This window comes from Pistacia vera, unplaced genomic scaffold (genome assembly GCF_008641045.1).
Source record: "Pistacia vera cultivar Batoury unplaced genomic scaffold, PisVer_v2 Contig291, whole genome shotgun sequence".
NCBI lineage: Eukaryota > Viridiplantae > Streptophyta > Magnoliopsida > Sapindales > Anacardiaceae > Pistacia > Pistacia vera.
The window spans coordinates 553,243-569,568 of record NW_022196103.1 but is presented as its reverse complement, the minus strand read 5'-3'; the positions used below and the strand labels follow the sequence as shown (position 1 = coordinate 569,568).

Here is a 16,326-nt window from a genome sequence, read left to right as displayed (position 1 = left end):
TTAGCCAAACTTCTCTTCTATCACCAACCATTAAACATGGTTTCCTTTGATATAGTAAACGCATGGTTACTTATATAATATCACAATTTGTCAAGTTTTATAAAACCCGTGTTTCTGTCAAAAAACTACATATGATGTAACCCTTTAATTAAATAAATTTTGAGTCTGCTGCTGCTTTTATTATACTTTTTCGTAAACTTTGATTATCAATAATTCCCTAAATATTTGCTGAGGAAGTTACCCCAGTTTTGGCTAAGTTTGGAGTTATCTGAAAGACAATGAGAACTCATTTCATATATATATATGGACCATGAGTTGATGAGAGGTTTGGGTTGCAGATCGTTGAATCGGACCCGCGAGTAATGTTGATTGAATGTATGATTACGGACTGAAGTCCTCCACAAAGCTTCGGACCATTTTTTATTCTTTGGATAAAACTAAAAGAGACGAATTTTCATTACATTTGCCAGAACATTATGTATTTATGTATGATTCTCTCAAAGTCATCTCTACTTGAGAAGTATTCCCGCAGTTTTGAGCAGCACACAGATTATTACTTCTTTAGAAATAGACATTGACAAAAGAAAAGATATATTTTCTGCAAATTAAATACATCATTTAATTACATTCTGAACAGAAAAGTTCCATTCAACTCTAAGAACCCCTAGATGACAAAATTACAGCGGGGCAAAACCTCCATATATTGATTTCCAACTACAACCAAATTCTGCATTGGGGGGCCATTGATTTATTTGTTCTCTATTTATACTTAACACTGTAACAGGCTTTAAACGGAACTAGAAAAACACATAAGATATATATATATACCAAGGATACTTGATCAGTAGACCAGGGCCAAAAGGAATGATCTTCATGGGAACCAAATTTACATAACTCGTGGGCGGCTCTGATAATCAGCTTCTTCAAGCTTTGGGAAGATATGGAGGCAAGAAGTTCTTGCTCAAGTTATCATCTTCATCTTGTGACAAATCGGATTGGTCAGGTTCAAAACATAAGATGAATCACAAGTCTCCAACAGTGAAGAATGAACCCCATCAGTGTATGTGTGCTTCTGAGTCAAAGATGTCACTTCTTGCCGACTGATATCTCTTGTTTACACCCACAATTGAAACTTTTGACACTTCCCCCTCAGATGAAGAATCAGCAATAGGCTTTTGTGGTAGTTGTTCTTGTGACAATGTTTGTTTACATTACACAATTCTGTCTTTCCACTCCTTTCTCTTTAGATGTAGCTTGTCTGTGAGGATAACCACCTGAAATTTCATAATCAACCATAAGTATAATCATAACTCAAAGCAAATTAATTTATAGAGAACTCTGAGGAACCAATTGAAATTTACCTCAGCTTTCAGTTTATCCTTCTCCTTAAGGAGGTTGTCATAACTGCCTTAGGTTATTGTAACTCGTTTGCAATATGGTAGTCCTTCTCCAGCTGTTTTGTTTTCCAGCGAGCCCGGCGGTTTTGAAACAATATTGCCACCTGCCTAGGCTGCAAGCCGAGGTCCTTTGCAATTGGACTTTTCGGTCGGGTTCAGTTGTTCTCTACTCGAAACTTTTCTCAAGAAATTGAACTTGATCGACTGAAAGCCGTCTCTTTTTTTCAGGTTGATGAATAACTCATCAAAGTCCTCTCCCCATTTTCTCGTGTTCAAAGGGGCGGAAAAAGGACTTGTTGGATCCGTTTGCTAGATGAACATCTTCAAAGCTGACCATGGATCGTGATCCTGAATTCAAGACACACAGCACCTTTAGAGGACATCTTAATTTCTTTATATCAGATCAGGAGTAACTGTCAAGAATTGTCAATTACGTATTTATCGTACTTATAGAAGTACTCTTTTGCTCCATAATTTTTATTCCAGTTAATGAAAAGAATTGACTACTTTGTGATCACATTGACTGCTTTGTGACATTGAGATATGATTAATTTCGGTTTTTCTTTGCTACTTTACTGATCTATAGTCCATCTGATGCAATTCCATAGACAATCCCCATAAAGGAAGGCCTCACCCGATCACTCAGAGCAAGTTTAAAAATAAACAAGATGAAGAAGAGAACAAGAAGGAAAACCAAGGATAAGAAATGAATTGTCGCTATTACAACAATAAGATGTAAATGAAAATTTATTGCTCTCGAAAGTATCATCAAAGTATTGACTTCAAACAAAAAACTCATCGAGAAATTTTTTTCACCGAAACAAGCAGCTTAGTCCAAACTGATACAACACAAATAAAATTGCATTGTTCATAGTTAATTAAGAAAAAAAAAAACTATAATCCAATTTTTCCAACAAGAAATAATCATGTCAGAAGATCTACATAGTAAGTTGGACAGTTAATAAACCGAAACCAAACCAAAAAAAGACATAAACACACACTACCAGAGGAAAAAGTGAAAAGAAAAGTAACCCAGAAAAGGAGAAGAAGTAGAGCAGAAGGAAGGGAGAGTCGAGAGGCTGAGAAGAGCGAGCACCCTTTTGGCTTTGAATCAAAACACAAAGACTTGAACCATCACACTACCACTACAGTTACCACATATTATATCCTCCCACCCGCCATTAAGTCAAACTTGATCACTCTCTCTTAAGCTGCCATACTACAGCTTTTTGAACCGATGATCCAACAGTCAAATAACACCGATAGAAAGAAAAAAAAAAAAAACTTAATTGTGCTTATGACGAAAGAAGCTGGTGATGATGATCTCGGTTATGTGAGAAGTATGGGAACAGCGCTGTCGTGCCCATCACTCAGAAGAACAATTTGAGGGGTTTCTTGAAAGCTTTTCAGAAGAAGTGAAGTATGAGAGAGTGAAAGATGAAGCAGTGGAAAGGAGAGATTGAAGAATGAAGAGTTAAGAGAAAGTTTGGTTTGGTTTGAGAGATTTAAAGAAGGAGGTTGTTGCTTGTTGGGTTTAATAAAGCAGCGCAGATATGTGCACGTAAGCTTACTCTGTTCCCTCTTTACTTTGATACCCCTCATTCTTTTTTAATGTACAAACCTATTTTAAAGAGATAAAACGACAAATTCTATATAATACATATAATATCTGTTAAAAAAGTATACTACAATCACAATCTTCTATACGAGTTTTTCTCTCAATTTATGGATAAAAGATAATTCAGTAAATTATTTTAAATTTAAAATTACTCATCATCTTTTGTCACATAAATTTGTGAAGAAACTTTGTATGAAAAGTTGTGAGTAGTATTATTGTTTAAAATAGAGTAAATGATTTTTCCAACTCAAGGTTTTCCTTAATGACATTTTCTATCAAAAGTTTAAATATCACTTTTCACCCAAATTAATATCTATTACTACCCAAAGCGGTTATAGCGACAAAATTGTTCTCAATCCACCACTATTAACTTTCGATAACTTCTCTACAAAACTCTGCTCACTTCAACACTGATTCATCGTCGTGGTTAGCCATTGTAAAGCTAGAATTTTCGGTACTTATTAGTTAATTTTCGCCTAATTCTAGCAACAAATATTAATCGGTCACCACTATTCGATCTACTGATCTCTGTTCCTGTACAGATTCCGGCTATCACCGACGGTGGTTGCCGGAATCTGACAAGTTGGGTTGATGGGGGTGTTTTTGTTAATTTTAAACTTTTTTTTCAGGGGGTATTTAGTGAAATTAATAACCTTATGGGGTTAAAATGTAATTAAAAAAAATAGGGTAATATTTTGAGAATATTGTACCAAACGCGATTTGAAAAATAGGATCCAGAATAGGGATAAAAATATTAAACCAAACGCATACCTAGATATTTTGGGTTTTTCACTTTCAGGCTTTGATTATATCAGAGCATGGGCTTTGTAACTTATGAGAGATTAAGCCCATAGGAATTTGATGTAAGCAGTGGTAGAAATTGTTTTGAGCTTTTGAGAATTATAGTTTAGTTAGGCTTCCCTTCCATGAAATTTTAACATAAATTATATGTGACCCTGGTAAATTAAAAATAGAACTATTTTATTTTCTTCCTTTCCCGAGCTAAACAATGGAGCTCACCATAACTTTATAAGTGGTGCAGTGCCATACTGCATCATGTTTTAGTGGGCTCGAAGAAGTTTTATTGGGTCCAATGCACTGGCTAAAGTCTCGTGTCCCGTATCTCGTTAAGAGAAGCCCATTTGTTGGCAAATGTTAATATTACTCCTAGACATGATTTTTAGCCTCCATTATTAAGTATATCATCCCATGTTTTATTTTGTCTATTGAAATATGCCAATTATAATATAACTTGGTAACCATCTATATATTTAATGTTTTTCTCTTCTAAGTCTCCTAAACTCAAGGTTTTGTTTTCTTAATCAGATTTTCTACATTTGTTAAGTACAAAGTTATGTATTAACTTCCGTCACTCCATCCTGTAAGTGGGATTATCTATTAAATGGGAAGTTAGTTAGTTTTTTTGTTTTGTTTTTTAATTGGATTAGTTTATAACTTCAAGTTTACGAACTAACATATTTGGAGTGGACTATTAAAAAGAAATACGAGGATATGAAAAATCATATTTGAATTTAATCAAAAAATTTGAATAAGATGGAGAAGTTGAAAAGGGATTATTTTTTACTTTTTAAAAAATCAATTTAAAAATTCAAAATCATTCCGTCGACTTTGCCAATCATTGACCGATTCAAACATCATTGCGACCCCACACTGCCACCGTTCTATTTCCCAATTATCACTTACCAAAACCCTCTCAAACCTTACTCTGGCCGACTCGTCAATTGCTTGTACTTGAGCAATTAAGGTTTACGTAGCCGCCCTTTTCAAGTGAAATTCTGACCAATCATGACCACCAAAATCCAAAATTCCAGCACCAAAAGTATAGTCCAGATCGAGTTTGTTCTCTGGTCACCACCGAATCAGAAAGTGTTTTTTGGGTAGTAAACAAAATATAAATTTGGATAGTAAAGTAATATTTTAAAAGTTTGCGGGTGAAAAAGTGTCATTTAAACATTATTTGGGTGAAGTCATTTACTCATTCATGAAAGGAGGTGTTGTGAACTTTAGATTCACCGGGATGATGAGACAACAAACATAATATATCTCATGAGATATTGATAAATGGACCAAAGGCCGGCCCATGAATCACTTACCAATCCTACATGCCCGCTCCCTAACACCCCCCCCCCCCCCCCCCCCCCCCCCCCCCCCTTTTTCTGGGGCAAAAAAAAAGAAAAAATTGGTGTATGTCCAAGCTGTGAGATATTTTCCTAATTGGGCATGTCTATTTATCAAAAGGTCATGTATCTTCAAAATGTCATGTATCTCTAAAAGGTCATGTACCTTTAAAAGGTTGTACCCATATCTCAAAATGTTTTTCGAAAGGTACTTTCTCTTTAAAAGGTACCAACAATCCTATATAAAAAGTAAGATTTTTTTATAAATGTACATAACAAAGAAAACTACAATTCTATTATAATCAAAACTCTCTCTAGTTTGCTTCTGTTTTATGCATAACATAAGCAGGTTCTTCATTGTATCCTAAAGAAATTCGTTGATCATATTTGCAATATAAAGGGGCAAAATTTTCTTTAGAGAAGTGGCATTGATACACGCCTTGAAGTTGGCAGTCACTATCCTTGTTCTAACAAACTAAATGAAATTTTTTGATTACTTCCATTTGCAACAAGATGGCTTCACTTCATACTCAAAGGGAGATGACTACTGACTTCGTGAAGTTAAAGAGGTTTGATGGAGGAAATTTCATTCGATGGCAGAGAAGGATTCATTTTCTTTTGGTGTCTCTGCAAGTTGCTTATGTGCTGAACACTCCAAAACCTGAGGAAACGGAGAATGAAACCATTGTTGAAACAAGGAAGCGGCATAAATTTGAACATGATGATGAAATCTACAGGGGACACATGCTGAATGCAATGTCAGATGCATTATTTGACATTTATCAAGGAGTGTCTACTGCAAAAGTATTGTGGGAAAAACTGGAGACAAAGTACATGCAAGAGAATGCTACAAGTAAGAAATTTCTTGTCTCTCGTTTTAATTCCTATAAAATGGTAGATAATAGACCTCTTATGGAACAACTTAATGAAATTGAAAGAATTCTGAATCATTTCAAAATGCATAAAATGCATATAGATGAAACCATAATTGTCTCTTCAATAATTGATAAATTACCCCCAACATGGAGAGACTTCAGAAGAAGTCTCAAACATAAAAAGGATGACATATCACTTGATGATTTGGCTAAATCTTTGCGTGTGGAAGAAGAATTTCATTTGCAGGATGAACCAAAGGAACAATTAGTTCCGGATTCCAAAATTCATATGGTGGAAGAAAAACAAACTTCCAAGTTTGCAAATAAGAGGGTTTTCCATGGTCCTAATGTTGGACATAAAAGCAAGAAACCAGAGAAAGAAGCAAAATGTTTCTTTTGTGGAAAACATGGCCACTTCAAGAAGGATTGTCGATTTTGGGAAAAAAAAAAAAAAAAAGGAGAAGTACGCACTAGTGCGGAAAATGAGAACCTGATAGCAATAATTTATGAAATCAATCTACTAGAAGATAATTATGCATGGCGGGTTGATTCTGGTGTGACAAGACATGTCTACAAGAACAAGGATTTTTTTTTTTCAAATTCTAGAAAAAGAAGAAGGAGAAGTACTCTACTAGTGCGGAAAATGAGAACCTAGTAGCAATGATTTATGAGATCAATTTACTAGAAGATAATTCTGCATGGTGGGTTGATTCTGGTGCGACAAGACATGTTTGCAAGAACAAGGATTTTTTCAAATCCATTGAACCAGTACAAGATGACATGGTATTGTTCATGGGAAACTCCTTAACTGCCCAAGTCAAGGGAATTGGAAAAGTAGAGTTAGAATTTACATCTGTTGAGAAATTGACATTAACCAATGTGTATTATGTACCAGAGGTTGGAAGAATCTTGCATCCGGTAGTTTATTGAACAAATTTGGGTTCAAACTTGTATTTGAGGCAGATAATTTTGTTCTGTCCAAAGGAGGCATGTTTGTTGGGAAGGGTTACTTGTGTGATGACATGTTCAAACTTAATATTGCCAATATTGGTATGACTGATAATAGTAATAAAGTTGCTTTTGCTTATATTGTTGAGTCTAAATTTTTTTGGCATTATAGACTTGGACATTTGAATTTTAGAAGATTGTATGGCATGGTTAAATTAGATCTACATAGTAAAGGAACAAAATCTAAGTAGGTACGCCAGTAATGCAGGTAATTTACACTAGCATGGTGTTAAAAGAATACTAAGGTAAAGAAAACAATAAACTATGGAGGGTATCCTTTTGCTTTGGAAGGTTACTCTAATGCAAGTTGGATTATTGACAGAGAGGATCATGCCTCGACAAATGGGTGGATTTTTATGCTTGAAGGTGGTGCAATTTCTTAGGGTTCAAAGAGACAGACATGCATAACTGACTCCACCAAGGTTGCTGAATTTGTAGCACTAGCTTCTACAAGCAAAGAAACAGAATGGATACGAGATTTGTTATATGAGGTACCATTGTGGCCAAAACCAATAGTACTAATTTATATACATTGTGATAGTGAAGCTACTTTGTCAAGAGACCATGTATATAATGGAAAGTCAAGACACATTGGACTTAGACATAGTTATGTAAGAGATTTAATCGCAAATGGAGTAATCACAATTAACTATGTCAAATCAAGTCTGAATCTAGCTGATCCTTTAACAAAGGGATTAGCAAGAGACTTGATAAATAAAACATCAAAGGGGATGGGTTTCAAGCCTATTGAATATAATCACCAATAATGGAAACTCAACTTAATGCTTGGTACAACGTCAAGTTTTGAGTTCAATGAGTCAAAGTACATTATTAGAGTGGTTAGAAGTACTATAAATTTTCTCTAACATCCCAAAGCAAAAAATAGTACTTGGTTCCCGTAGTCTTAAAAGGAAGATTGAGTAATTTACACTTAATAGACCTATTGATGGTTTTTCATCGAAGTGATAAAATAGCGGGGACACTTTTGATAGAGTCTACCTATATGAGAGTGAAGTGGTGCTGCTTTTAGGAGCTTAAAGGTTTGGCTCTAAAATCTCTCATGAATGATACAAACACATGGCCTTTTACTTGTCAACCACGATTGAGATGTCTTGGCATCAAAGTGATAAATGTGAACTTTTATACAACTTGACAAAAAGATTGTATGGTTCAAAGCTTGTCTACCAAATTATTCAGATTTGTTGTAATGAACTTTCACTATGTAATGGTTCAAATTGCAAAATACCATTATTTATGCATATTACTTATAGAATTGTTGTTGGACCTAGCATGTATTATCAAATTAGAAAAATGGCAGGGGATTATGAGACATTTTCCTAATTGGGCATGTCTATTATCAAAAGGTCATGCATCTTCAAAAGGTTATATACCTTTAAAAGATCATGTACCTTCAAAAGGTCATGCCCATATCTCAAGGGTTTTTTAAAAGGCACCTTCTCTTTAAAAGGTATCAACAATCATATATAAGAAATAAGATTTTCTATAAAAGTACATAACAAAGAAAACTACAATTCTATTATAATCAAAACTCTCTCTAGTTTGCTTCTGTTTTGTGCATAACACAAGCAGGTTCTTCATTGTAACTTAAAGAAATTCGTTGATCCTATTTGCACTATAAAGGGGCGAAATTTCCTATAGGAAAGTGGCATTTATACACACCTTGAAGTTGATAGTTATTATCCTGGTTCTAACACAAGCGATTGGATAGTTATAAATTTCCTACTAGCAAATGTGTCAACTATGTTAATGGTGATTCCAATTCCCACAAAGTCCGAATCTACAGAGGACATTCGTACTGAATATGGAGCACAAAGACTGGATTAAATTGCTTCTAGTCATTTCATGGTTGCCAACCAACAACCGGATTGAACCCATTTTCAATCTATACCCATTTATATTTATTTGAAACAAACTGCTCATGAATTATTGGTAACTAATTTTAGTAGTCTTCATTTCATTTCACAACCAAATGGTCGGTGGCATTAATCTGCCAAATGTGGTGGTCACAATCTGGAGTTTCTGGTAACCACGACAACTGCTCAATGTTGCCGACACAAATTTATTTTATGGGCCTCGTGCAGCATCCCTTCTTTGCCTGCCACTTCAATAGATCCACTCCACCACCTCACTTGTCAGCCCACCTGCTCAATTAAAAGGCATGCATATGCCCAAATGACTGAAATATCTGTACTGTTTACTTAATCCTGGTGGTGAGAAAGAATTTTTAAAGATGAGTCCAGCATGTGTAAAGATTAAATTTAAGCAGCCGGCCTCAGCCTGAAAATGTGATCTTTTTAGGATTAAAATTATAAGTTAAGATATATATATATAATTGACGTTTGATTAGTAGATAATGTAGAATATGTATATACGCAAGGTATTCAACATTCGAGAGTTAAAGTTGGAGGAACAAATTCTAATTTTACTTGAACCATACAAATTTCTGGGATATATGGTCAGATATTTAGAGCACAAACAATGTGCGATAGAAACATCTTCTTTTTATTTCATCCTTCTCCAGAATTAGTTATTTATATCCATCTTTTCCTTTTCTGATAATTATTCAATTTAGAGATTGTGATTAGTTACAGTGTTCTCCTGTCATAGCACTAGTAAGCAAGTAGCAAGATTCGAACTTTTTCTGTAAACTCAAATTATTAGTCCACCAGCCAAATGAAAAAGACTGTTTATCTCAGGAATAATCTGATATGATAAGCATTCTTATATTCTTCTTCCATCCAACAGGGGTAATCTAATCTAGGAGATCCAACTATCTACAAGAAAGGGAGAATCAGAATATAAACTGCTTTAAGAACCAAGTCACTAAAACTCAAACCTTTCTCAAATTGAGTGGAGAAAATATATGAAAATAACACATAGGGTCTTTACTACGGTAAGGCTATACAGAATGTGAACTGCTGGCAACTCGAAAACTACAGTTAGTATTCCCTCATTCCAATAGTATCACCAACAATCCATGCACACAGTTGATTTCAATAATTTATCTGATAAACATCCCTGTTTCTGCATTTGCATGTGCCACCGCCCCATGACAATGACAACTACTTTCTCCCTGGCCTCTTCCTCACTGTCCAGAAGTTTTGTATAGTCGTGTTTTACAAATCTTACCGCACAAAAAATTAGACAAATGAGGTGGGTTTATGTTTTAGTAAGCTAAATTAGGGACATAAATAAGGATATTCGTGTTGCTTTATTCTTGTTTGACATAATCTTGGCATTTTAATCACGATTTGATTGAAATGAATAAGAGGTAAACAAACTAGTGTAGGATGGCAATGCATGGAAGAAAATGGCGGATTAGTAGGACCCATTATATTAAGACTCTTAGCCACTCATTTTGGAGAGATTTCAGGTACCCAAATCTATCTGGACTATCACATTCTTTCAATTATTGAAAAGGAAAGGAAGGAATTACAGGTGGCCCAGAAAGGATACCTACTCCACCCGGCATCGGCTTTGAAGGAATAGATGATTCTACTAGTAAGAAGCTAACACAATTTAAGATGAATGGGCAATAAAATGATAAAATATGAGAGGCCCTTGATTTCACAGAAGAAAATGGTCAAAACTCAATCAAAGCAGTTAAATCTGCATATACGGTTAGGATTACGTAAGATAAATCATGAATTTTTCAGGATAGGAATGGTCATAATAAGATAATTCAAAGTTAGTGCAAGTAGATAAAGCATTGATCTCTTGACATTAGCTTTAATATCCAGTGCTCTTCCCACTACTGAGATTGAGTGATTGTTTTTTGTGTGGGTGTGGGGCATGTATGAAAAGCTAGAAACTTTACCTCCAATCTTCCAGCACAAGCAAATACTATTATGGAGCCTCATTTAATCTAGTCCACTTGTTTCTTTACATTTTATATCTCCTCTTGTCATCACAGTTCATGTCTGTTGACAACTACATGTTGCACGTATTCTCCAGTAAATCATCTAACACCACAATTCTATTTACTCAGGCAGTAAAATGATAACATTCTTACACCATAAATTATTGTTATTTTAGGCTAGTATTAAACCAAATGCTTAAATTAATAAGAGTACATACAGGAGAACAAATAATTAAGCTCACATATGTAGAAGGATTCGACATTCTTTAGTTTTATTTTATTTCCTCGTAAGTTGAACCAGTGAATCCTAATAAGATCAAAGCCCCACCTATTTGGCTCTTCTCAGATATGTACAAACTGTAATCTTGAAAATTGAAACTAAGAGAGAATGAATGGTCATTGTCATTGAGTCTAGACCTTCTCTATTGCTCGGGCCGTCCCACCTTTTGCCCAGTCTGTATATATATAAGACTCCGCTTGCTACTACCCTCGCTGGTTCAAGAAAGTACTTCCCCACTGAATTAAAGTCTTCTTTTACCTGAGTTTCATATAAGTTTTAAGAAATTTATATATAATGGTAGGATACTGGAACTTCTCTGTTCTTGTATTCACATTTCCTTTTTTGTCTCTTCTTTTCACCTCTTAATTTCCCTGGCAAGTTTTCATAAATTCTTTGTTCGTCTTTGTAGGATGAGTTGCAGCAATTAAACACATGGGAGGGATATGTGGACTGGAGGAACAAACCTGCCTTGCGAGGGCGTCACGGTGGCATGCTTGCTGCCTCTTTCGTCTTGGGTCAGTATGCATAGCTTAATGATTAAAGCACATTTTCATTTCTTTCTTTACCATAAGCTAACCATCATATAAAACTAGGTTGCTGGAAAACCTTCGGAACTTATATATATCACAAGAAATACTATATTTACATGTATCAGTATAGATTAGTTTGAAACGTGACCTTATTGTGGATTTTCTATGCTGCAATACTTAGTTGTGGAGGTACTGGAGAATCTAGCATTCCTGGCCATGCAAGCAACCTTGTACTTTACCTCTCAAAGTTCTTGCATTTTTCTCCATCAAGCGCCGCAAACACGGTGACTAATTTCATGGGAACAGCCTTCCTCCTTGCTCTCCTTGGCGGGCTTTTGGCAGATGCCTTCTTCACCACCTACAACATCTATGTGATCAGTGCTGTAATAGAATTCATGGTAAGATCCTCTCAAGGATTAAACTTCTGAATATTTTTATATTATTTTATATAAATATCACATAACAAGGTGGAGTTGTCCATTATAATACACCATCATGCTTTATAGAGATGATATAGACCAAGAACTTAATATGACCCAATATTATCTACAGATTTGTGAACTAATTTCCAGGACTGCCAATTAATTTGATATTCAAATTGCACAGTAGCCATCTCCAACTATCACTACAAGTTTTGCAAGAAAGCGCCTTCTGGTTTTGACAGGTCCCCTTTGAGGTCATTATTAGAACAGAGACCGGAAGCGTGCAGGACTCACCACTATGAAATCTCTTGGCTATTTTTTGCAGAAGGAACCACACAATGTGTCATCCCTCCAAACATGTGCCAATCTTATGGCTACTATGTTGATTTATTAGGAATCCAGCCCCACCATAGCTTTCGTGTAAAATGAACGTAATATCAATGTCCTCGGATAAAATGACCTTTGTCACCAATAGGTTTTGGTCATATCATACTATGTGATATAGTGATGCATGTACATTCAAACGTCTACAATCCACTTCAAATATCTGATCTTCCAGTCACATCCTGATTAATTGGTTGCATAATGAGTAGACTTAAGAATCGGATTCTAATATAATTTTCTTCTGATTAATATATTATCAATTGTTTTGTCTTCTATATGTTTCTTATTAATTATAATTACTGGCTTAGGGTCTGTTATTACTAACGGTCCAAGCTCAAGTGCCTTCATTGAGACCACCAACCTGTGCTGTGGCGGACACAACACTTCATGCCAGGAAGTTGAAGGCGGGAAAGCAGTGATGTTGTTTGCGGGTCTCTATCTTGTGGCACTGGTGTGGGAGGAATAAAAGGTTCACTTTGCTCCTCATGGAGCTGAGCAATTTGATGAGACTACCCAACAAGGAAGGAAGCAGAGATCAGCATTCTCAATTACTGTGTTCTGTCTCGCTTCTGGAGCTTAATTGCGTCACTTTTGTGGTCTGGGTTGAAGACAACAAAGGCTGGCAGTGGGTTTTGGGATCTCCACTGCAACATATTGCTCTCCATTCCAGCCTTCCTCCTTGGCTCTCCTTTCTACAGACCAAAATTCCCATTGGAAGCCCCATCACCACTATATTCAAGGTAGAATTTGGTTGAAATCAGTCATAAAGCACTGTGATTTGCCAAAGCTAGCTCGCAGCATAGAGCTAAATAAAACCTTTTCATTTTTGTCCGACAGGTGCTAACTGCGCAATTTATAACACCTCAAATGTAAGAATTCCAGCAATGCCATCATGGGAGTTCACTCAATCCTTCCTGTATGACTAATTCTGAATCCAGGAGGATGAATTAGTCATACTACAAAGCGAGCCAAGTCAAATTCCAACAGAGAGTCTCAAGTTTCTAAATAGAGCATTAATCAACAACTCTGGCCACTCTGTTTTTCATTGCACGGAAAAGGAGGTAGGAGGTCAGGATAGTCCTAAAGATTTTCCCCATCTTCATGTCCACGATAATCTTAAACTGTTGTCTTGCTCAGCTCTCCACTTTTTCGATTCAACAGCTGCCACCATGAATACCAAGCTAGGCTCCTTTAAAGTCCCACCGGCGTCTCTTCCATCTTCCCGTCATGTTCATCATGATTCTTGCACCACTCTATAATCATGTGATCATTCCATTGCCAGAAAACAACCAAAACGGAAATGGGGTCACTCATCTACAACGAATTGGGACAGACTATACTCTCTATTGTAGCCATGGCTGTGGCAGCTCTAGTGGAAACAAAGCGAAAGAGAGTACAGTTGATTCAGGTCGACTGAATTCATCTGAACCTCTCCCCATCACATTCCTCTGGGTGGCCTTGCAATACTTGTTTCTTGGATCGCTGATCTTTTCACATTAGCTGGCATGATGGAATTCTTCTTCTCAGAGGCCCCCATAAGTATGAGATCTTTGGCCACATCTCTCTCCTGGGCCTCGCTGGCCAGGGGTACTACTTCAGTTCAGTGCTTGTTCAATAATCAACAATGTCACCGTTGCTTATCGCCACACGCCCTGGCTCTTTGGTAGCAACTTGAATCACTATCACCTAGAAAGGTTTTACTGGTTGATGTGCATCCTAAGTGGCTTAAACTCTCTGGCATTATTTTTTCTGGGCAAACCGCTACAAGTACAGACCACAGGGCCTTGAGACGTGATTCAACATCATTGAATAGAAAGAGATTGCCATATTTCTACTTGCTCAAGCCTCTAGTGATTGATTATCTTGTAGAATCTAGATTAGTTAGCTATATTATTTCTATTAATGGTCCTAATTATATCTTGGACTAGTTTGATATAGAATTAGATTCACATGTATATACTACTTTAAATATTGATACAGCAGTATTTATCTTACTTCAGTTTAACTAGAGTCATTTCAATTCCAGAATCCTCAACACGAATAGAACTATCTTATCACTAAGTTTATTGAGGAAAAATCAAGCAAATTTGTTAACTAGACTGGTACATCATAGTTAATAATCAGGGACTTCACCACAACTGAGACTGAAGTTTCTTGATGCCAATGTGAGAGAACAGAATAAACAAAATTTAATAATCTATCACTATTTAATCTCAGAATAGCACAAATGCACAGAGCCGAGGGCATCTTCTCGTCCCAGTGAAGAAAAAAATTTTTTTTTGTCTACAATTTCTTGGCACCAAACAGAGACCAAGCCATCAAATTAAAAATGCAAATACAATGCTTAAGTACACTAGACAGAAGAAAGGGAAAAGGTGTTTGCTTCTGGAAAATTACTTGCTCAGAACTGTGAACTGAAAATAAAACACCGTTTGCCTTTGCGCAGGGATGGGAAAAGTATCAAATATCAATTATTGTTGTTAAAACTCAACTCAATCCTGCCCGAATTAACGAAAAAATCAAACGGTCAAAATGAAAGGAAAAAAATGGCAAACAGAAAGATTCTGACTTCATTACACAACGACATCAATTCCATTTAATTATCTTCTTTAATCCAAACTCACAAAGTAAAAAGATATCTTCTCCTCTGCAATTTACACATTTGCAAGTACTTTACCCCAGAAAATGTTTATTATTTTTTTATTTCCTAAAAAAAAAAAAATCAACAAAATAAATAAAAATTATTCAGTCAGCTTCTTGTAAACCATCCAAAACAACAGACCCAACAAACAACCAGTAGCACCCACTCCAAGAGCACCAGCCACCACCGCTTGCACCACCACCAACCCTACGGAGTCATCAGAATCCACCACTATCGCCGCCACCCGGCCAGAAATATGGGCAAAGAGGCGGACGCCAGAGTGGATGGTGAAACACTAGCCTACCTTCTCCAACAAACTCAATAAACCCAACTCCTCAGCTTTAGAGAAAAACCTACTTCTCAATAGATGATAGAGTGACACCAAACTCCTCGGCTTTTGATAAAAGCCTGTTTTTCAACGTTGCTCAACACTTTACGTTTTTCAAGTTTCTTAAAAACATCAACTTCAACCTCTTCGCTTCCTTCGTAGAAAATTCCAGCACCGAACCATTGCTTTTCCCAGTTTCATCGTACTTGTTTACCTGTCATGAATGATAAAACTTTCATTGACACAGCAAAAAAGAGAATTATGATATGAGGTAGTTGAAAGGTTATCGAAATTGATGAAGTACCTTTTTTTGGGTGTGCCATGGCGACGATTCTTGAGGCATTTTTGGCGGGAAAGAGACGGCCAAAGCGAGGTTTGGAGGAGAGTAAGTTGTTCCGATGGAGTCCATGAGGATGAAGATGAGCAAGTGAGAGTGAGTGGGTGAAGAGAGCGCCATTGATGATCGGAAATGGCTAATATTCATCCTCGCGGGGATGGGTTTTGGTTTGTGAATCTAAATGACACGTAGGATTTTCTGTGTAATGTCAGCCAATCAAATTGGTCACAGACTCACAGCTTTATCTTGGGAAATCATATTTTATCTTTTTATTTTTATTTTTATCTAACTAATATTTTTAACAATACAATGACTTTTAAGCCCCACGAGATTTGTCTTATCCCTATTGTTTAGGAGGGCTAAAAGAGTAATTATAATAGCTTTTATAATAATTAAGGAAAAGGGAAAATTTGTATGAGTAATGTTAGATCTATAACATTCTCTCATAACTCCTGACGTGACAACTTGTAATTGGTTAGTTGACAAAT

The 16,326-nt window shown here is 36.1% G+C and overlaps 3 pseudogenes; 1 reads left to right on the top strand and 2 right to left on the bottom strand.

Annotated features, from left to right (window-relative positions):
• Nucleotides 1–886: 886 nt before the first annotated feature.
• Nucleotides 887–3,450, bottom strand: LOC116134758 (annotated as a pseudogene).
• Nucleotides 3,451–5,666: 2,216 nt separating this feature from the next.
• On the top strand, nucleotides 5,667–14,327 carry LOC116134757 (annotated as a pseudogene).
• An 815-nt stretch (nucleotides 14,328–15,142) lies between these two features.
• Nucleotides 15,143–15,958, bottom strand: LOC116134756 (annotated as a pseudogene).
• Nucleotides 15,959–16,326: the final 368 nt, after the last annotated feature.